This window comes from Neodiprion lecontei, chromosome 7 (genome assembly GCF_021901455.1).
Source record: "Neodiprion lecontei isolate iyNeoLeco1 chromosome 7, iyNeoLeco1.1, whole genome shotgun sequence".
Taxonomy (NCBI): domain Eukaryota; kingdom Metazoa; phylum Arthropoda; class Insecta; order Hymenoptera; family Diprionidae; genus Neodiprion; species Neodiprion lecontei.
Window position 1 is genome coordinate 11,362,119 of NC_060266.1, and position 23,799 is coordinate 11,385,917.

The 23,799-nt window shown below is 41.5% G+C and overlaps 1 long non-coding RNA gene across 1 annotated transcript; it reads right to left on the reverse strand.

The window, feature by feature from the left end:
• LOC124295396 lies at positions 1 to 11,496 on the reverse strand. Its single transcript, XR_006905351.1, has 3 exons — positions 11,409 to 11,496; positions 6,566 to 6,571; positions 1 to 11 (listed from the first exon to the last, which is right to left on the reverse strand). It is a non-coding gene; the product is annotated as an uncharacterized LOC124295396 (long non-coding RNA).
• Between the last annotated feature and the right edge of the window lie 12,303 nt (positions 11,497 to 23,799).

Here is a 23,799-nt window from a genome sequence, read left to right on the forward strand (position 1 = left end):
ATCCTTTATTTCTAAAGTTGGAAATCGTGACCAAATTAAAAAATACACGGCCTCGTTTTCATTAAAGAGGACGCGCCCCACGAAACAGCGAGCATAGTGCGTAATTCTGATTCAATTGATGATTTGCCGTGGATGAGCAGCAAAATAGTTGTTAATTTATGGTTTCTTTCGTCGCACCACGTTTTCAAACAAAAAGAGCACATGGCGTGCTCATTTTCCAAGAATTTAGCCCGCCATCTACCAAAATGACGCACAGCAAGCATCATGCGTAATTCTCGTTTGATGATGATTTGCCGTAAATAAGCCGCAAATCAATCGTTGATTTTCGTTCTTTCGCACTACATTTTCGATTGAAGAAGCAGATGGCGTGCCAACTTTCTCAGAGTTTAGCCCGCCATCTACCAGAATAACGCACTGCGAGCATAGTGCGTAATTCTGATTTGGTTGATGATTTGCCGAGAATAAGCCGCAAGATAGTTGTTAATCAATTTTTGTTATCGGCGCACTACGTTTTCAAACAAAAACAGAACATGGCGTGCCAACTTTTCAAGAACTGAGCCCGCCATCTACCAAAATAACGCACAGCGAGCATCATGCGTAATTCTGATTAGATTGATAATTTGCTGTGAATAAGCCGCAAATTAGTCGATAAACCTCTTGTTTTGTCACACTTGAATTTCAAAAAGAAAGCGGATGACATGCTTTTTCTCCAAGAATTTCACCCGCCATCTACCAAAATAACGCACAGCGAGCATCACGCTTAATTCTGATTTGGTTGATAATTTGCCGTGGATGAGCCTCCAATTAGTCGATGAACTTTTTTTTGCCTCACTCAATTTTCAAAAAAAAAAAAGCGAAAGGCGTGCTAACTATTGCTTAATTCAATCCGCCATCCACCAAAATAACGCACACTAAGCATAATGCATAATTCTCATTCTGTTGATAATTTCCCGTAAATAAGCCGCAAATTAGTCGTTGAACTTTACTTCGTCGCTCTCCATTTCCAAGAAAAAAGCGTATGTCGTTCTAAATTTTCGAGAATTTAGCCCGCTATTTACCAGAATAACGCACAGTAAGCATCATGCGTAATTCTGATTTGATTGATAATTCGCGGTGAATGAGCGGCAAATTGGTCACTCAACTTTTTTTCTGTGGCACTCAATTCTCAGAACAAAAGCGAATGGCGTGCTAACTTTTCAAAAGTTCAGCCCGCCATTTCCCGAAATAACGCAAAGCGAACATCATGCGTAATTCTGATTTGGTTGATAATTATTATCGACCCACTCAGAATCACGCATGATGCTTGCTGTGCGTTATTTCGGTAGATGTCGGGCTAAATTCTTGAAAAGTAAGCCCGTCAGCCGCTTTATTTCTGAAAATTGAGTGCCACAAGAGAGGAAAGTTCAACGACTGATTTGCGGCTTATTCACAGGAAATTATCACCTTCACCAGAATTACACATGATGCTCAGAGTGCGTTATTTTGGTAGATGGCAAGCGAAATTGTTGAAATGTTAGCACGTCATCCTTTTTTTTTATGACAATTGAGTGCGACAAACAAAAAGTTCAATGACTAATTTGCGGCTTATTTACGGCAAACTGTCAACCTGACCAGAATTACGCAAGATGCTCGCTCGGCGTAATTTTGGTAGATCGCGGGCGAAATTCTCAAAACGATAACACGCAACCTGCTGTTCTCTTCAAAAATGTAGTGCGACGAAAAAAGGAAATTAACGACTAATTTGCGGCTTATTTACGGTGAATTATCAACCGCGTCAGAATTACGCACCATGCTTGCTGTGCTTTATTTCGGTAGATGGCGGGCTGAATTATTGGAAAAATAGCACAACAGCCGCTTTTTACTGAAAATTGAGTGCGACAAAGAAAAAGTTCCAGGACTCATTTGTGGCTTATTTACGGCTAATTGTCAACCACATGAGAATTACGCATGCTGCCCGCTGTACGTTATTTTGGTACATGGCATGCTGAATTCTTGAAGAGTAAGCACACCATCTGCTGTTGTTTTTTAGAATGTAGTGCGACGAAAAAAATAAAAATCAACGACTAATTTGCGGCCTATTTAGGGGAAATTATTGACCATATCAGAACTACGCATGATGCTCGCTGTGCGTTATTTTGGGAGGCGGTGGGCTGAATTCTTGAGGAGTCAGCACGCCATGCGCCTTTTTTCTGAGAATTAAGAAAAAAAAAGTTCAACGACTAATTTGTGGCTTATTTACGGAAAATTATCAAAACAATCAGAATCACGCATGATGCTTGCTGCGCGTTAGTTTGGTAGACGGCGGGCTTAATTCTCGAGAAGTGAGCACGACACACGCTTTCGTATTAAAAATTAGTTGCGACAAAAAAAAAAGTTCAACGACTAATTTGCGGCTTAGTTACTGCAAATTATCAACCAAATCGGAATTAGGCATGATGCTCGCAATGCGTTATTTTGGTAGGTGGCATGCCCAATTCTTGGAAAGTAAGTACGCCATCCACTTCTATTTTGGAGATTGTGTGTCACAAAAACAAAGTTTAACGACTCATTCGCGGCTTATTCACGATAAATCATCAACCAGATCAGAATTACGCATGATGCTTGCTGTGCGTTATTTTTATACATGGCAGTATAAATTTTCAAAAAGTTAGCACGCGATCCGCTTGTTTTGTTAAAATTAAGTGCAACAGAAAAATAGTTCCACGACTAAATTGCGGCTTTTTCACGGAAAATTATCAACTGAATCAGAATCACGCATGATGCGTGCTGCGCGTCCTTCTGGTAGATGGCGGGTTGAACGTTTGGAGAGGTAGCACGCCATCCGCTTTTCCCTTGAGACTTGAGTGAGACAATGATAAAGTTTGACCACTAATTTGCGGCTTGTTTACCGCAAATTGACTACCTAATCAGAATCACTCATGATGCTTGCTGTGCGTTGTTTTGGTAGATAGCGGGCTGAATTCTTGAAAACTCAGCACGCCATCCGCGTTTTTCCTTGAAAATTGATTGAGACAAATAAAAAGGTTTCCGACTAATTTGCGGCCAAGTTACTGCAAATTATCAACCTAATGGGAATTACGCATTATGCTTGCGATGCGTTATTTTGGTAGGTCGCATGCTCATTCTTGGAAAGTAAGTACGACATTCGCTACTATTTTGGAAATTGTGTGTCACAAAAACAAAGTTTGACGACTCATTCACGGTTGATTCAGGGTAAATTATCAACCACATCAGAATTACGCATGATGCTTGCTGTGCGTTGTTTCCATTGATGGCGGTCTGAATGCTCAAAAAGTTAGCACGCTATCCGCTTGTTTTGTTAAAATTGAGTGCAACAGAAAAATAGTTTAACGACTAATTTGCGGCTTCTTCACGGAAAATTATCAACCGAATCACAATCACGCATGATGCTTGCTGTGTGTCCTTCTGGTCGATGGCGGGCTGAACGCTTGGAGAGGTAGCACGCTATCCGAGCAGTGTATATATGAGAGTTCTAATTCAAAGATGGCGCACTCCCACCTAGCTCCTCCCCTTACCCTCTCCCCCTTCTTCTATAAATCCGTGGCGTTAATCTCCCCCCCTTGCCGCTACCACCCCCCCCCCCACATTCGCGGTGCTACCTTACCCACCCTAGCTCTAAATCCACGGCTTCCCCCCCTACCCAAATTCGCGGCGTTATCCCCTCACCGCCCGCCGCAATCCGCGACGCTACCCCCCCCCCCCCCCCCACGTCGATCATTTTCGCGGTTTGCCGCAAGATGGCTATTTTCATAGGATTTGACACACACACACCCAAAATAAAAACGCGCTAGATCTATTACAAAAATTTCGGGGAATTGCCCTTTGAGATGGTGCTGACCATGAACTTTGCTGGTGGTGATGCACTTGAATCAATCTGGGGCAATGGGGGTGGTCCCATGAAAATTCTTCGCACAATATGCGTGTCGAGACTTGTCCTATGGAAAATTGTGGTAGGGGTGAGTGGTTTATAAAGCGTGAGCCCATCGTGATCATCACTCTGTTCTCATCGTATTGTCATTGTGAACTTTTCTCGCTTGTGAGATAACCTCAAAACGCGATAAATCTAGCAAAAGTTAACCACGTCAGCCGCCTGGAGAATCTGCAAACCAAGAAGATGTCGGAACTCGGAATTGGGGGAGTGTATGACGTCATCGGGTGACGACTGGTCAAAACAAAATTCGGGGTACGTGTTCTGGCGATGATCGATGAAGAATACAACGTCTTCTTACCACCGAGAATCGTAAGAGTTCTACAAGAAAATTTCAGTCAGCTGACTGAAATGTGTAACATGGCCAGGGACAATCGTCTGCTAATGAAATACCTTCGTGGAGAATTTAACAAGTTTGAATTTTCATGCAGTTATGTGCCATAAATGAACTAAGCGGTCCCCCTCTACTTTCACAAAATTCATCAGGAAGGGGATGAAAGCGGGCGTGCTGGAGATGGAATAGTCAGTCTTCCACATACCATCCGTCAGTATAATCGAGCGCAACATTTCCACTCCTCAACGATGATCCTAGACGTGCAATATTTTATTGGTCATAACATAAAGTTTCTACCCAAGGAAGTCGCAGTCATGAATGTAGGTCGGGTCTGGATTACATCATTTTCAAGCCGCCCTATGATTTGGCAAGCTTACCACTTGAATGTAGAGCTACCAATGTATGGTTGACACACAATCACCACGGAATATCATGAAATGCGGGCAACAAATCTCACGAGCATGTGACGAAGATTGTGAGAAAAATGGTTGGAAATACCTGTTACGGATACGTCAAAGGGGCGGAGAAGAAAGCATGGCTGACGGAGATCGTCGATGGTACAACAAGGGTTGTTAATATGGAAGATTTGCATATCATACCCCCTGCAATGGAAAAATTGCGGTACATGGAAGCGGCACCGTGGCATGACTTGAACCACGGACTCTCTCCAGCAAATAACCTCCAGCAAGCAGCAGTGCCAGGCTCACTTTGATATGATGACAACTCTGAATACATCCCGTTATATATCGTTATATATATATTATAATGATCGTTAGATATCGTTTGACGTATTGCTTTTGTGAATACCATTTATTGAATTTGTATTGTGGAGTTCTTTCATAGTCTTAATTTTTCTGAAATCAACAAAATTCTTTAAATGGCAAATTCACAATATGATCGCGAATATCACGGTATGATCGCGAGGTTACTGAAATTCGTTCACCTGGACCGCTGAATACGATGTGAATAAACATCGCCGATCACATCGCGAAATCATTTCCTTGTTTTTCTACGTTATGATGAGGAGGGGCATCGATTTCTAGAATTGAGACTCAGAGACAGATCACCACGTGGTATTTAACCAGATAGTTCGTATCCTAATTCTGTGCATACCGGCGACACTGGGAGGGCGCGAAAACCACGATTCTGGTGAAACCAGAATTTGATTGGATGAGGGCAACGATCGCGAATAGTATCAGCCAATCTAATCATCTTTCTCCAGAGTTTCGTAACTTTCCAACCCGCGAATACAGACAACCCCGCCTGCGTCAATTAACCACTTTGCAAAAAGATCGCGCAACTTCAACCACGTGTCTAGCAATCACCTCGATCTTTTTGTGAATTTTTTTATCGTGTTCATAAGATAAAAAATGCCCAATCACAAGTTTTCTGTGCAGGAAAAGGTAAAGTTAGTTAAGCATCATTACCAGGGCCTGTCTTACCGGGAAAATCGGGACCATTTCGCCGTCACACACCCGGATCGACCGACACCCTCGTTAGCGACCATCAGGAATCTGGTACTAAAATTTGAAAAATCGGGTAGTGTCAACGAGAGGACCAGCAAAATCTCTCAACCAAACCGTCAGCTGAGCTGGGATACCAAGCTCGACATCTGCTTGACCGAACAAGAGGATCCATTCAAGCCGATCAGCCGCATTGCCCAGGACTTGAAAATATCTAACGCGTCGGTTAGAAGAGTATTGCGAGAAGCTAAGCACAGATCGTACAAGTTTTAAGTCCATCAAGAACTCTTGGCTGGTGATAACGATAGTCGTCTTCGCTTCAGCCAAGAGTTGATGGAACTTCTGAACGCAGACGAGGGCTTGTTGAGTCGCATTTGTTTCTCAGATGAAAGTACAGTGATACTTATCGGGAAACCGAACAGGCAGAACACCAGAGCCTGGTGTCGGAACATCCCTCGTCTGTTCATTCAGGCGGCACGCAGTACTCGTTGAAGCTCAACGTCTGGCTTGGCGCGATTGGCAATAGGCTCATTGGGCCATTTTTTATTGATGGAAACCTCAACGGCGAGAAGTACCTCTGGTTGTTGAGAGAGAGGATTGTACCGGCTCTTGGCCTGATTGAAGAAGAAATCGTGAGTGTATTTTATCATGTAGAGCTGGCGTTATTATTAGCAGAGTGCGTATGATTTTAAAATGAATAATTTTATGCTAACTACTAGTAACGTATCATTTTCTGTGTTTAGGGCGAACCTGTTTTGTTTCAGCAGGATGAAGCCCCACCGCACTTTACACGTGCAGTGCGTGATTACCTCGACCAACAATTTCCTGGACGCTGGATTGTTAGGGCAAGCCCGGAGGTCGAGTGGCCAGCCCGTTCACCTGATCTCGCTCCCTTGGACTACGGCTTGTGGGGCCGTTTGAAAAATGTCCTCCATGCCCAAGGTAGGATTGAAGACCTTGCCGCACTGCAAGCTAGGATCTTGGACATCCTGCAGAACCTGTCTACGGATATCATATCCAAGATGACAAATGCCTTCTACGACCGGCTCGGTTACTGCGCTGCAGCTGCTGGAGGGCATTTTGAGCACTTTTTGAAAGGCAACCAATGGCCAGACGAGGGGTGATCAGAGGAGTGGAGATTGGTCTCCCAGTGTTATCGGACGATTGTCTTGTAAGTTATTGTTTTGTTTCCTAATTTTTCATTAACAGCATGATTTACACTGTAATATTAACTGTTGTTCTTTTTCTCTTTTTATTCTTAGATATCTGGTGAACTTTCCTTGTTAACGGAACATTGATTGTTGTACAATGCAGCTGCAAAAACTTTGTCAACCAATCAATGATGTCGGCGAGGGTTTTTGTAAAGTATTGCGTTGGGTACATTTTCTGTTAATTGCTACTCTTTGTTCCTAAGCTTCCTGTTTAAGATAAATAATTTCTTCATTCCTTGTTACTCATTTCTTTTATTTGTTTCATGTCCATCGGCACTAATTACTGACTTCTGGAGCACTGCACCGTAACGAATCTGCTCTGGAAATCCCTTCTACTGGGTCTCAACCATTCATTTATTTTTAATTTCATGTAAATGAAGAATCTGTTCACAATAAACACTGTTTTCACTCACCTACCTCTGTTTGTCCAGACTTCCACTTGTTAATGACATTTTACGTTGAATTTCGGATTTTTTCTTCCAATGAATAACACCCAATTTCTGTATCATTTGATATTTGCTTGTCCGTTAAATTCTTTATTGCGTCGGTTGAATATCTTCCGAAATCAACCACGGTTGTGACGTTGCACCTAGAGTGCAAGTCATAACAAACCCTAAACCCGCGGGGAAGAGCCGAACGGGTGAGTCCTGTCCCGTCGGGAAAGGCCCGAACGTAACCGAAGCCCCCCGACGCTCGGCTGAGCCGAGCGCCAGCAGCATTACGACCACGACCTGCGAGGCAGTAAGACCTACCCGAAGAAAAGTCCACGAGAACCGTAGAGGGAGAGAAAGAGAGAGAGAGAGAGAGAGAGAGAGAGAGCACAAGAGAGAGACCCCGACACACACCGTCACACGCACACCCTTCTACACACACGCCGACGACGCCAGGTTAGCCTGCATTCTACAGCCGATCTGCTCCTCCCCTCGCAATACCAACCCTTTCTACCTCACACCCCCCGTCACACTACACCATCCTCCCCTCGCAATTCCAACCCTTCCGACCTCACATTCCCCGTCACCTCCCACACTCCCCCCCCCCCCCCCCGCGCGTACCTGTAAGTTAGTAGTAAGAAACGCTAAGGGCTGAGGCGTGATCAGCCCCCGTTCCAGTCTACAACCCTCTTGTAATTTTCATAGCTCAAGTCGACTCACCTCCCCCGATCGCAACGCATGTACCACCCCCCCCCCCCTTTTTTTGTTGTTGCAAATACACACACCAAGTTTTACCTAGTATATCCGCCCCGTCTCTAATTGTCTCCCCCCCCCCATATTATTCGTGCGGACTCAAAACCCGTCACACGGTATTGCTGAACGATACTATTCTGCTCAAACAATACACGTTACGTAAAAATAAACAACAGCATAACCTCAATCCACCGCTCTACGCGCGAGAGATTCACAGCTTTAGTTTCATTTCGTGTACGTTGGCGCTTTGCTTAGCAGACGAAAACATCGCCGCAGGGCAATATCACCGACCAATGAGATCGAATTATTTGGTGCATGCGCATTGTATATATAGTTTCAAGAGATTGTCCCGTTACCCGTGCCTGATAAAATTGGCGGCATCCTGCCGTTTCTCATTTCAATTCTGGCCGGTCTAGGCGCTACTGGGGCTCTTGCGGGTGGTGCTGCGGGTATAGCTAAAGCTGTCAACGAAGCTAGTGTCAACAAACATCGGTTGAACGAGGCCAAACGGCTCAATACAACAATAGAGGCGATTGCTTTGGGCAAGGGATCATACACGCGACCCTAACGCAGCGGAATGAGCCTGTACTTATGTCCAGCAAAAAACTAATAAAGTCACCACACCGAGCTGTCACCAATATTGATTCACATAACTATGCTCAAAATATAAAAATTTCACATTTTTGAGGTGTTTTCATGAGGAATGATTTGCTGGAATTAGGACCTAAAATACGAGAATCCGCAATTATTAATCTTGACGATAGAAATGGTCCAGGGACACATTGAGTTGCGTACAAGAAAAATGGTGACCATGTTGTGTATTTCGATAGTTCCGGTGATTTGAAACCGCCTTAGGACTTGATGAGGTATCTCGGTGTTGGAAGCGTTGAATACAATCATAAGAGGTCTCAAGAATATGGAACTGTGATTTGCGGCCATTTGTGTCTCAAATTTCTCAGCGAACAACTATAAAAAGACAAATGTTACATGAGCAAGCATTAGTCATGCCGGAAACGTTGACGTTAACACTGTCAGGCACACCCTGCGGGCTGGAGGCTCAATATTTCCCCCCAATCGAGTTATCACCACAGAAGAACTATGTTCTCGGACTCGTCGAGTTCCTGACATTCAATTAAATACCCAATATTCATGAGACGTGTGATAAATTTTACCTGAAACGAGCGGACAACAGCAGAGAGAGCATTGCGATACCCACGAGAAGCTATGAAATTGAGGATATTGAAAATTTTCTGCGTAAGGAGCTACCATCCGACATCACCCTCAGTCTAAAAGCTAACAACAACGAGCTGAACAGTAAAGTCACGTGCAATCATGTGGTGGACTTTAAGCCCAAAATTCCATCTCCCGATTTTGAGGATTCAAGGCGGTTGAGCTATCACGAAACGTTACTCGTGAATCTGAATCACCCGTAGCCATACTGAAGGGTGATACTTTACGCGCTGAGTGTAGCATAGCCACAGGGGCGTACATAACCAAGCATCGAGCTCAAACGATTCACGAATTTTTCCCAACCGTTCCATTGGGATATAAGATTGTCGAAGTGCCTACCAACGTCATTGACCTGCTAATCGCCGTACAGTCGATACATCATTTACAGCTTAGAATAGTCGGACAAGACGACGAGCTGATTAATTTTCGCGGCGAAACGATTATTGTACGTTTACACGTGAAATCACTCGAATAATGGGAATCGTGTTTAAGACGAGAAAGTTGGGCAAAAATTATAAAAGTCAAACGTCATGGTCAAAAATCATCATTTGCCCGACACCTCTGACAACGTTTACACCGCCTACGAGACTGACACATCTGAACGTTCGGTTTCTCCAGAGCCTGGGTCTTCGATTACGTGCAAATTTCGGAAAATAAGAATTCGTGTTCGCTGCATCCTGTGTGTGTGTTACCATGGAAGAAATAACAAGAATACGGAAACCTGTGGTATTCCACAAATCGATTGCGCACTCTGAGATTCATGCTCATCAGCCGTTTGCATCATCCACCTTCCAGAACAACGATAAAATCCATATTGTTGTTCAACATCAAGAGTTGTGTCCACTGCCCAGTAGAAGCTCTCTACACATTCATGGAAATATCACGAAGGATGATGGTGTGGCTGCGGTGATGGTTACGAAATTGATCAATATGGCCGTTTGTCATTTGTTTGAGGAAGTTCGCTATGAGTTGAACGGTGTGGAGATTGATCGAAATAAAAATGTTGGCATCACCAGCACTATGAAGGGTTACGTATCCTTGAGTCCAGGCCAGAAATGTAGTCTGGAGAATACCGGGTGGTCGAGTGGGGATAAGGAACTAACCGATGCCGCTGGAAATTTCGATGTTGTTTTACCGTTCAATCATGTACAAGGCTTCGCCGAAGATTACCGTCGAGTCATCGTCAATACTAAACATGAGTTAATTCTCACACGTTCGAACACTGATTTGAATGCCGTGATTCAGACCTCAGCGACAGAAAACTTCAAAATCACTCTAAATAAAATCAAGCGGTTGTTGCTCTATATCAAACTGGCAGATAAACCGAAAATCCAGCTACTTAACTACATCGCCAAGGATCCGGCCATATCCATGAGTATTTGTTGTTGGGAAACGTACGTGTATCTCATGCTCCCATCAACAACGCAGCATATATGGTCAGTCAAGAAATCGATGCAGCTTGACAAGCCTAAATATGTCGTTCTAGGATTTCAAACTGCAACGAGAAACGAGTCGCTGAGAAATGCCAGTGTATTTGATCATTGTCGGAGCAGAGATGTAAAACTCCTTCTCAACTCACAGTGCTATCCCTACGGAAATATGAATCTTGACATATACAATAATCAATACGCCATTCTCTATTATATGTATGTTCGGTTTCAAATGACCTACTATAACAAAAAAACTGAGCCTTTGCTATCGAAGCGTGAATTCATAAGCCAAGCTCCCCTTATCGTCATCGATTGCTCCAAGCAGAACTAAACATTGAAAACTGGACCTGTGGACATTCGATTGGAATTTGACTCTGGCATTACGTTTCCGCCACACACTTCTGCCTACTGCATGATCTTGCATGACCGCATTGTTGAAAATAATCCGATTAGTGGTACTGTATAAAAATTGGTATAAGTCAATTTTGGAATAATAATATGTTTAATTAAGATGAATGTAGAAAATAACATGTATAATTTTATTCGTTAAAATTTAGAATTACATAATTTAGAATAGAATAAGAAGACTGAATGTATGAATAAGAACTGATGAATAAGAATTCTCGACCTTGTATGTAATCTATTATAGAGTCTTGGTGATCAGTCAATTAAGAAAACGTATTTTTATTTAACGTTTCAACGGTCAACGGGTAAACGTTAACTAAAAATACGTTTTTTTATTTGACCGATCACCAATACTCTATAATAGAAAACTGAATGTAATTGATGTTAAATAAAAAAATTGTTGAAAGCGGTAAAAACGCCATTCTCAACCTTCCTCTAGGGGTCATTTCCTGGAATTTGTTCGATAGATCTAGCGGGTTTTTACCCTATCCGATTTATACACGGCTTTCCGGCGCCAAACAATTCTCGACAGGAATTATTTTGTGTGCGTGTGTGTGTGTCAAATCCTATGAAAATAGCCATCTTGCGGCAAACCGTGAAAATGATCAACGGGGGGGGGGGGTAACGCCGCGGATTTAGGGCGGAGCTGGGGGGGGGGGCTAACGCCGCGGATTTAGGGTGGAGCTTGGGGGGGTGTAGCGCCGCGGATTCAGGGGGAGCTGGGGGCGGTAGCGCCGCGATTTTAGGGAAGCCAGGGGGGGGTAGCGCCACGGATTTGCGGGAGGGGGGCAGGGGGGAGCTAGGGGGGAGCGCGCTATTGTGTGGTCCAGAACTCTCATATATACACTTTTTAGGAACAATAAAAAGTTTTTATTTTAATACATTATGAATTAAGATGATTCAGAATTTTTACGGTGTTTTTTTGTTATGCTACGTCGCTCATTCAGAGTTCAAATAATTAAATTTACTAAGAAATTTCCACGCATCACAATGAAATTATTTAAAATCTTAGCCATCAGTTCTTTTTCGTGAGTATCACAGCCTAAAATAGGTAGATACTTAGTTTTAGCTACTCTTTCTAACACTTTATGCATAGTGTCTATATTCACTGTTTCAGTACCGGCGACAGTCAGAACAATTTTTTCAAGTTTCTTCATCAGTTTAAAGAGATTATCACTAGGAAATATTAATTCACCATTGCTCATCAACTCAATCACTTCATCACGTTGGGAAGAATTATCAGAACGTAAGGTCTCGATGCAGTCACAATACGGGGAGAATCGTTGAAATTTTCGCGCCATATATCCAGCGATGTAAGTTACTATACCATCACTTGTGGAAACAATATCATAATCATGATGATAATGTGGATCATCGCGAAAATCAGGATCTTCTTCTTCTTCGTCTTGAATATGGTCAGTGTTTTCTTGGCACTCATTATCTACAGACTTCTCATTTTCTGTGTCCAACACTTCATTAAACGGATAGTGATAATCCTGATGTGAATGTACATCTTCATGAATATCATCATCATCATCACTATCTTCATCTAAAATACTTTCAAATGGTTTTCTAATGAAAGAACAACCATTGTCCACAGCTTCTTCATCACTGTCTTCGTCAAGCACACTCTCAAAAGGTTTCTCAACAACAGAAAGATTTTGAAGAACAGCATTAGTGTTGATATCTCTGTGAGATAAAGTTTCATTGTTAAGAATCCCATTTTCAATAGTAGCATCAATATCTGCGAGCTAATTTTTCTTCAACGCAGTTGCTGCGCCCAAAGATTCTTTTGTCTGCATCAATGATTGAAGAAGCTCACCAGCAGTGACGTTTGACCCTTTCGGCTGGGTGACCAATCAGTAGAAACATAATAGACGGAAAGCTTGGCTGAAAAAAATGATATCAGGATGATCATTACAGCGACAAACACTTCGCATTATGCCAAAGAATTTCTGAAAAAGATTCAAACTTAAAATATTAAAATATCCACAAAATAGTAAATTATTTGTATCTTTGCTCCAATACATACTTCTAACTGGTCCTAGTTTAGGCGTGACGTCATTAAATAATCAAAGTTGCACTCTCCTAGCAAAAATTCACTTAACTGAAGAGTAGCTTGCAACGTAATTTTCAATCTATTCAGAATTGTTCGCTATTTGTTGTTAGCTAGTAGTTGACCGAGCCGCGTGGAAGGAGTGGGTCGCTGTAGTCAAAGATGAGTTTTTTGGTTTTATTTTATATGTACATCTTATTCATTAGTTATTCTATTTACATATATACATGATTAACACAATGGTTGCCACGCGAGGGAAGGAGTGGTCTTTGTTCTGTTGAACCGCGGTGGAGGCTGTAGTGCGGATGTGCTGCGTTGAATGGGCTCGGTCTCGGTCCTTGGGGGCGGCGTATACCCGCTTTCCGGAGAGCTCGGCGGTGTCGGGGGGCGGCGATTCTCAGGCTCGGTGTTCTTTATCGGAGACTCCCACTCGCTATCCGACTGGGTCCTCTGGGTTGCAGTCGAAACGTATGAGCGCTGCGGTTCGGGAAACGGAGAAACCGCTGCTGGAATGCGTCTGAAGTAGCTCGGTGACGTCACTCGTGCTCTCCTTACGTCCCACAAGGAGAGTAGCACCGCCGGGGGTCTGGTGAGAGGCCTTGACGGGAGGTCTATCGGATGCAATACCCACGGAGCTGGAGGGTTGCTAGCTGTTGTGTTTCGATGTGGGCTGGCTGAAGCCAGATAAACAGGGTCCGTCATGCAGGAGGGCTGCTGTCAGGTCTGTCGTGTAACGTAGCGTAGCGTCGCAGCGTAGCGTAGTGTAGCGTAGCGTCGTGTCGCAGCGTAGCGTCGTAGCGTAGCGTAGCGTGTCAGTTAGGGCGGTCAATTCTAGGCGAACCCGAAGTGTTCTGCCGATCGGTCCGATCGGTCGTCTCTTATCGCAGCCTCGGTTGGTCTTCAGCAGCGGGAGACCACGTTGGCTGATTACGCAACGCGCTCGGCTGCGTGGGTGGCGTGAGCGGCGCGCGTGACGTAACACTTTCTACTGGGTCGCGCGACTAGAAAGTGTGAAATGCTTGTTGCCTCGCGTAGGTTGTAAGGCGCGCGACCAACTAGTTGCGTTCACAATGTTGTTGTGAACACAGAGTACTCGGAGTAATGGCAAAGAAAAATTTTTCATTTTCTTCACTTTCACCATTTTCTATTTGCTTCTTTTTTCTTCTTCTTTTTACTGAGTTCTTTCTCCTCATTTGCTTTAGCTTCCCAAATTTTTAAATAACTTAAAACGTCACTTATTGCCTAACAAAAACAAAGTTTTTTATTATCATGTTTGTTAATTTTTTTGTGGTCACAATTGTAAAAGAATAAACAACAACAAGTATTTGAATTGTAGTTATAATAAAAATATTCAAATTTGGAGGAAATTATGATAAATGGTAGACGTAGATCTTAGTTATAATAAGTCCCAAGCGTTTTTAAATGAGTAAGTCCAAGTTAGTTGAATTCGTCCATCCCACAGAGTATTGTTTTATGATAGTGATGGATAAAATAAATTTTCGAGATCGATTATGAATTGACCGTTAATAGGAGAAATGTCATAATTAGTTTGTAGTGTTTTTGAGCTATTTAATTTTTTTTCTACTCACACAAACTTTATGATTTGTTTCAGTTTTCATTCCAATATTTAATTTCACAAATTTTGAATTTTTAATGTTCATAATGAGTATCTATTTAAAATTTCAATTTTCGCTCTATTACTGCAAAAAATTATTACAAGCTTTGATAATATATTCAATGTTACCCTTTTTCGAGGACACTCTGGATCTGAACGCAAAGCATCTGAAGGAGTATGTGAACTCATTGCTAGAATTAAGTTAATAACTTTTTCGATGAAAGCAATCGTAGAGTCACAATCTCTGAGTTCTTCCGTTCTATTTTTATATGCTTTCATGTCAACTTGAATCTCTTTGGAAAATAACTGAAAACAAAAGATATGTTCTTAATCATTAAAATTTTAGAGAATAATTATAAACATTAGTATTGAAGCAATAAAAGAAATAAGTTGATATTTTCATTATTACCTGGTAGGCCAAAGGAATATTCATTTTTAGGTAACCTTCTGGATTCAAATGTTGTGGAGCTAATTTATGAGCAATTTTTAAATTTGCTTTAAGATAATTGTCATGAATTAACAGAGTTTCCTAGTGACTTTTTCTTACAAAACCATCTGGTGTCTACATGAAAAGAACAATAGCATAAGTATCAAGAAAGACAATTATTTTCCTGATTACATATTTATCGTAAAAATTGATCATATATTCAATATAATAGCGTACTCAAAAAAACAACTTCTCCAAAATTTTCTTCCTAAAACATTTAATCAAATGTGGGAAGTCCGAAACAAACCATAGTCTTCGGTCGGAGTTGCATGGATGTTCGCAGCTACATTGACCATCTTTTATGCCAAAACGTGTCCTGCTCCTCGAATCAATTGTGCACCATCTGAGGTAACAACATCCACAAAAAACCCAGAATTTTCCAAAAGTATAATGCATTCTTTGAGCAATTTGTGGAGAATAGCACTGGTGACAGAATTTCTACTGAGGAAACTGCAAACAACTTGCACCCAATCACCTTGGAAAGGCTGGAACATGAACATTAGTGCGTGATTGACAAAAAAAAAATGAATTGAAGACTAATTTGCGTCTCATTTGCGGCAAATTATCAAGCAAATCAGACTTGCGCACTATGCTCGCTCTACGTTATTTTGGTAAATGGTCAGCACGCCATCCGCTTTTTTTCTGAAAACTTGGTGCGTCAAACAAAAAAGTTTGGCGACTAATTTGTTGTTTATTCACGGCAAATTATCAACCACATCAGAAATACCCATGATGCTTGCTGTGCGTCATTCTAGTGGATGGCGGGCTGCATACTCAAAGAGGTAGTATGCCATCGGCTTTTTCCTTGAAACTTGAGTGGAACAATGTAAAGATTTGACCACTAATTTTCGGGTCCTGTACGGCAAATCATCAACCAAATCAGAATTCCGCATGATGCTTGTTGTGCGTTATTTTGGTGGATGGCGGGCTGGATTCCTGAAAAGCTAGCACAACGGCAATTTTTTTTTCGAAAATTGAGTGCGACATAGAGAAAGTTTTTTGACTAATTTGAGGCTTATTCAAGGCAAATTATGAACTGAATCAGCTTTGCGCATGATGCTTGCAGTGCGTCATTTCGGTGAATGGCGGGTTCAATTTCTGAAATGATGGCACGACATCCGCTTTAGTCTTGAAGCTTGAGTGAGACAATGAGAAAGTTCGACGACTAGTTTTGCGGCTTCTTTTCGGCAAATTATCAAGCAAATCTGAATCACGCATGATGCTTGCTGTGCGTTATTTTGTCAAATAACGTGCTGAATTCTTGGAAAGTAAGCACGCCATTCTTTTTCTTTTTGGAAATTGAGTGTAACAAAGAGAAAGTTAAACGACTGATTTGCGGCCTATTTACGGCATATCATCAACCAAATCAGAATTACGCATGATGCTCGCTGTGCGCATTTTTGGTAGATGGCGGGCTGAATAGTTTGAAAGTTGATACGCCGTCCGCTATTCCTCTGGAAAGTAAGTGCGACAAAACAGAAGTTCAATTTCTAATCTGCGGCTTATTTGCGGCAAATCATCAACTGCATCAGAATTGCGCATGATGCCTGCTTTCCGTCATTTTGGTAGATGGCGGACTGAATTTTTGGACACTTAGCACGCCATCTGCTTGCTTTTTGAGAATTGAGTAAGACAAAGAAACAGTTTGACGAATAATTTGCGGCTTATTCACGGCAAATCATCAACCATATCAGAATCACGCATAATGCTCGCTGTGCGGTATTTTGGTGGATGGCGGCCTGAAATCTTGGAAAGTGAGCATGCCATCCGCTTTTTTTTTGGAAATTGAGTGCTACAAAAAAAAAGTTTAACGAATTATTTGCGACTTATTCACGGTAAATTATCAACCAAATCAGAATTACGCATGATGCTCGCTGTGCGTTATTTCAGTAGGTGGTAGGCTGAATTTTCAAAAAGGTAGCACGCCATCCGCTTCTCTTCTGAAAATTGAGTGCCACAAAAAAAAAGTCTTACAACTGATTTGCCGCTTACTGACAGCAAATTATCGACTGCATCAGAATTACCCAAGATGATTGCGGTGCGTTATTTTGGTAGCAGGCGGGCTTGATTCTTGAACAGATAGCACGTCATTCGCGTTTTTTTTTTTTTGAAAATTGAGTGCATCGGAAAAAAAAGTTGGACGATTATTTTTCGGCTTATTTACGGCGAATTACTAAGCAAATTAGAGTAACGCAAGATGCTTGCTGTGCGTTATTTTCGTAGATGGCAGGCTAAATTCTCGAGAATCTAGCACGAAGTCCAATTTTTTTTTAAGACTGAGTGCCACATGAGAAACAGTTCATCGACTGATTGCAGGCTCACTTAGGGCAAATCAGCAACGGAATCAGAACTACGCATTAGGCTTGCTGTGCGTTATTTAGATAGAAGGCGGGCTAAATTCTTGAGAAGACAGCACGGCATTCCCTTTTTTTCTGGCAATCAAGTGCGACAAATAAAAGTTCAACGAATTGTTTGTGGCTTGTTCACGGTAAATTATCAACCAAATTAGAACTGCGCGTGAGGCTTGCTATGCGTTATTTCAGAAGACGGCGAGCTGAATCCTTAAAAACTTGGCACGCTATCCGCTTTTTTCTGAAAATTGAGTGCGAAAAAAGAAAAGGACTGATTTGCGGCCTATTTACGGCGAATTATCATTCAAATCAGAAATACGCATGAAGCTTGCTGTGCGTCATTTTGGTGAGTGACGCGCTAAATTTTTGAAAAGTAAGCAGTCCATCCGCTTTTTTTTTTTAAACTGAATACGACAAGAAAAGGTTCACAAGTAATTTGCGACTTATTCACAACAACTCATCAACTCGATCAGCATCACGCATTATGCTTGCTGTGCGTTATTTTGGTGGATAGCCGGCTCAATTCTTGAAAACTGAGCACGCCATCCGCTCTTTGATTCGAAACTGTGTGCGACAAAAAGCAAATTCAACGACTAATTTGCGGCTTGTTTACGACAAATTATCAACTAAATCAGAAGTGGGCATGATGCTAGCTGTGCGTTATTCCTGTAGATAGCGCGCTACATTCCTAAAAAATTAACGCGCCAGCTGCGTCTTTGGAAATTGAGCGCTACAAAAAAAAAACGTTCAACGATCCATTTGCAGCTCATTTACGGCGAATTATCAACTGAATCACAATTACGCATGATGCACGCTGTGCGTCATTTTGTTAAATGGCGCTCTAAATTTTTTAGAAGTTAGCAGTCTATCCACTTTTCTTTTGGAAATTTAATGCGACAAAAAAAGGCTTACAAGTAATTTGCGGCTTATTTATGACAACTTATCAACCAAATCAGAATTACGCAATATGCTTGCTGTGCGATATTTTGGTAGATGGCGGACTTAATTCTTAGACACTTAGCACGCCGTCCGCTCGCTTCTCGAAAATTGAGTGAGACAAAGAAAGAGTTTGACGACTAATTTGCGGCCTATTTACGGCAAATCATCAACCATATCAGAATCACGCATGATGCTTGCTGTGCGGCGTTTTGGTGGATGGCGGCCTAAGATTTTGAAAAGTAAGCATGCCATCTCCTTTTTTCTTGGAATTTGTATGCTACAATGAAAAAGTTCGACGACTCATTTGCGGCTTGTTTACGGCAAATCATCGACCACATCCGAATTACGCATAATGCTCGCTGTGCGTTATTTCGGTAGGTGGTGGGCTGAATCTTTCTAAAGTTAACACGTCATCCGCCTTTCTTGCGAAAATTAGGTGCCACAGTAAAAGAAATTTAACGACTGATTTGCGGCTTATTGACAGCAAATTATCAACCACATCCGCGTTACCTTTGATGCTTACTATTTTGGTAGCAGGCGGGCTTAATTCTTGAAAATATAGCCCGTTATTCGCGTTTTTTTTTTTGATAATTGAGTGCATCGAAAAAAAATGTTTAACGACTATTTTTCGGCTTGTTTACGTCAGATTACTAACCAAATCAGAGCAACGCAAGATGCTTGCTGTGAGTTATTCTGGTAGATGGCGGGCTGAATTGTTGAAAAGTTAGCACGCCATCTACTTTTTGTCTCGAAAATTTAGTCCTACACAAAAAAAAATTCAACGATTTATTTGCGGCTTATTTACGGCAAATCATCAATCATATCAGAAATACGCATAATGCCCGCTGTGCGTTATTTCACTGGATGGCAAGTGGAGTTCCTGAAAAGTTAAGATCGCCATCCGCTTGTTTGTTCGAAAATTGAGTGCGACGAGAAAAAGGTTTACAAGTAATTTGCGGCTCATTTACGACAGCTTATCAACCAAATCAGAATTACGCATGATGCTTGCTGTGCGATATTTTGGTAGATGACGGCCTAAAATCTTGAAAATTCAGCACGCCATTCCCTTTTTTTTTTAAATTAAGCGCATCAAAGAAAAAAGTTTAACGACTATTTTCCGGCTCATTTACGGTAAATAACTGACCAAATCAGAGCAACGCAAAATGCTCTCTGTGTGTTATTTTAGTAAATGGCAGGCTGAATTCTCGAGAATCTAGCACTACGTCCAATTTTTTTTGAAAACTCAGTATGACATAAAAAACAGTTGATCGAATAATTTCAGGCTTACTTGGGGCAAATCATCAACCGAATCAGCACTACGCATTAGGCTTGCGGTGCGTCATTTTGATAGAAGGCGGGCTAAATTTTTGAAAAGTTAGCACACCATCTCTTTTTTTCTTGGAATTTGTATGCAAGAATGAAAAAGTTCGACGACTAGCTTGCGGCTTGTTAACGGCAAATTATCAACCAAATCAGAATCACGCATAATCCTCGCTGTGTGTTAATTTGTCAGATGGCGGCCCCGATTCTTGAAAAGTAAGCACGCCCTTCGCTTTTTTTTTGAAAATTGAGTGAGACGAAGGAAAAGTTTGACGACTGATTTGCGGCTTAGTCACTGTAAATTATCACCCAAATCCGAATTAGGCATGATGCTCGAGATGCATTATTCTGGTGAACAACGGGCTCAATTCTTGAAAAGTTAGCACGCCATCGGCTCTTCTTCGGAAGAATGAGTGCCACAAAAAAAAAGTTTAGCGACTGATATGCGGCTTATTGACAGCAAATTATCAACCACATCAGAATTACGCATGATGCATGCGATGCGTTATTTTGGTTGATGTTGGGATCAATTCTTGGAAAGTTAGCCCGCCATTCGCTTCGAGTTTGGAAAATTTGTGGTACAAAACAAAAGTTTAACAACTTGTTTGCGGCTTATTCGAGGTAAATTAATAATTTGATCAGAATTACACATTATGTTCGGTGTGCCTTATTGTGGAAGACGGCCGGCTGAATTCTGGAAAAGTTGGCACGACATCCGCTTTTTCTTGAAAATTTATCGCGATAAAAAACGTTTGACGACTGATTTGCGGCCTATATACGGCATATTATGAACCAAATCCGAATTACGCATGATGCTGGCTGTGCGTCATTTTGGTTGATAGGGGCCTGAATTCTTGAAAGTGAGCACGCCATCCACTTTTATTTTCGAAAATTGGGTGTGACAAAGAAAAAGTTCAACGACTTATTCAAGGTAAATTATGAACCAAATCAAACCACTTAAGATGCTTGCTAGGCGTTATTTCGTTGGATGGCAGGCTAAATCCTCGAAGAGCTAGCACGACATCCAATTTTTTTTGGAAATTAGGTGCGACATCAAAAACAGTTTATCGACTAATTTCAGGCTCATTCAAGGCCAATCATCAACTTAATTAGAATTACGCATGAGGCTTGCTGTGCGACATTTTGGTGGATGGCGGGCCAATATCGTGAAAAGTGAGCAGGCTATCCCCTCCTTTCTTGAAAATTGAGGGAGACAATGAAAAAGTTCGATGACTAATTTGCGGTTTGTTCACGGCAAATTATCAAACATATCAGAATTACGCATGATGCTCGCTCTGCGGTATTTTGGTAGATGGCGGGCTAAATTCCTAAGGAGCTAGTACGCCATCCGCTTTTTCTTCGGAAATTGTGTGCTACAGAACAAAAGTTCAACGACTTATTTGCAACTTATTCACTGTGAATTATCAACCAAATCAGAATTACGTATAATGCCTGCTGTGCGTTATTTTACGAAATGGCGGGCTGAATTCCTGCAAAGTTAACACGCCATCCGATTTTTTTCCGGAAATTGTGTGCAACAAAAAAAAAAGTTTAACGACTCATTAGCGGCTTACTTACGGCAAAACATCAACCACATCAGCATTACGCATTATGCATTATGCTCGCTGTGCGTTATTTCGATAGATAACCGGATCAATTCTCGAAAAGTTAACACGCCAACTGCTTCCGTTTATGGATATTGAGTGCGACGAAAAAACAAAGTTCAACGACTAATTTTCGGCTTATTCACGTCAAATTATCAACAAAATCAGAATCGTGCATCATGCTTGCTGTACGTTATATTGGTAGATTGCGGGGCTGATTCTTGAAAAGTCATCACGTTATTTGCATTTTCTTTTGAAAACTGAGTGCGACGAAAAAAAGAGTTTGACGACTCATTTGCGGCTTATTTACGGCAAATTATCAACCGAATCAGAATGACACATGATGCTCGCTCTGCGTTATTTTGGTAGATGGCATGCCTAATTCTTGAAGAGTCAGCACGTCATCAGATTTTTTTTTTCAAAAATTGAATCTGACTGAAAAAATAATTTATTGACTAATTATTGACTAATTTGCGGCTTATTTACGGTAAATTATCAACCAAATTAGAATTACGCATAAAGCTCACCGTGCGTTATTTTGGTATAGTGCGGGCTAAATTCTTGAAAAGTTAGCAGGCCTTTGACTTTTTCATTGAAAATTGAGTGCGACAAAAAAAAAAGATCATCGTCGAATTTGCGGCTTATTCACGGCAAATTATGAACCAAATCAGAATTGCGCATGATGCTTGCTGTACGTTATATTGGTAGATCGCGCGCTAAATTCCTAAAAACTTAGCACGTCATTTGCATCTTCTCTTGAAAGTTGAGTGCGACAAAAAAGAAAGTTTGACGATTCATTTGCGGCTTATTTACGGCAAATTATCAACCGAATCAAAATTACGTATGATGCTTGCTGTGCGTTATTGTGGTAGATGGCGGGCTTCATTCTTGAAAAGTTAGCACGCTATCTGCTTTTTTTCTGAAAGTCCAGTGCGACAAAAAAAAAGTCTCGCGACCAATTCACGGATAATCAATGGCAAATTATGCAATAGTCTGAATTAACATTCTCGACAATTGGCGAGCCAAGTACATGGACGTAACGTATGTTTGGTACAGCAGGTTCCGGAAACATCACATCGTGTGGCTTTGCCTTTGGACTTGGCGGTAAGTTGAAAACGTTGGGTAACATGGTCTGGTGAAAAAAGATTCTAGTGAATATAAAAAATGAGTACGTTGAAACATGACGTTTACCAAAAAAAGGGTTTATTCAGAAAATTTGAAGATGTTTCAGTACTTGAAAAATGTTAAGGTGAGAAACAAATTCGAAAGGTTTTAAGCTGATTTTGAAGATTTGTGAGTAGTCGTAAGTGTATTTCAAATCTCCTGAAGTTTCCTAAGTAGTTGGAAATATATTTAATTCCTTTGAACAATAGAAGTGAAGGAGTGTGATACATTGAAAAAATTCACGTCAGGTAGCAATTGGTATGACGACTTACCGTTTGTTCTCTGGTAAAGTGTATACGAAGGAACAAGACACTTTCCATCACTTGAGTTTAACTGCCAATGAGCTGGTCCAGGACTTGCGGTCCTATATAATGAACCCTTGTGTTCATGTTTTGCAACGTGAAAATGCGATATCTTAGGGTGGTCCCAATGTTCACCGAATGTCGTTATTTCGATTCGTGTAATTGTTCTGGTGCGTACCGCTCCACGCACACGAACAGCTTCGCGCGCACATACAAACATATGTACATCTGCCCTACCTCGGCACTGCAAATGATCATTCATTATCAACTTGTCAAGTATACGTGAGGAAAAATCTTAAGATGGAATCCACGAAGTGTTTGAGATTGATCGGTATCACGGACTCGACGTACAAAATCTTGGGCAAATCATCATCAACAGCGGAAATTCAACAATGCATAAAAGTTGGAAGTCAAAATATTCGGCTTCTTAACAAAATTTTCCGTAATGGTCGTACGTGGTACTGTGATAGATGTTCGACTCACTTTCAATCTGAAAGATGTTCAACAAAGCACAAAGTTTAATGCATGAGTTTGAACGAGACCAAAGTTAAACTACCCACAGAGGAGGAAAAGATAATGAAATCAAAAATTCTAAGCACAAAGAAACCGTTCCATTCTGGATTCACGCGGATCTTGAATGTGAATTTAATTTATCAATGGTGTGTCACATTTGCGAAAAACCGTTTACACTCACAATGTCAAACTTGTGATCACTCTCATTTTACTGGAAAGTACCGTAGCTCACCGAGGCTGTA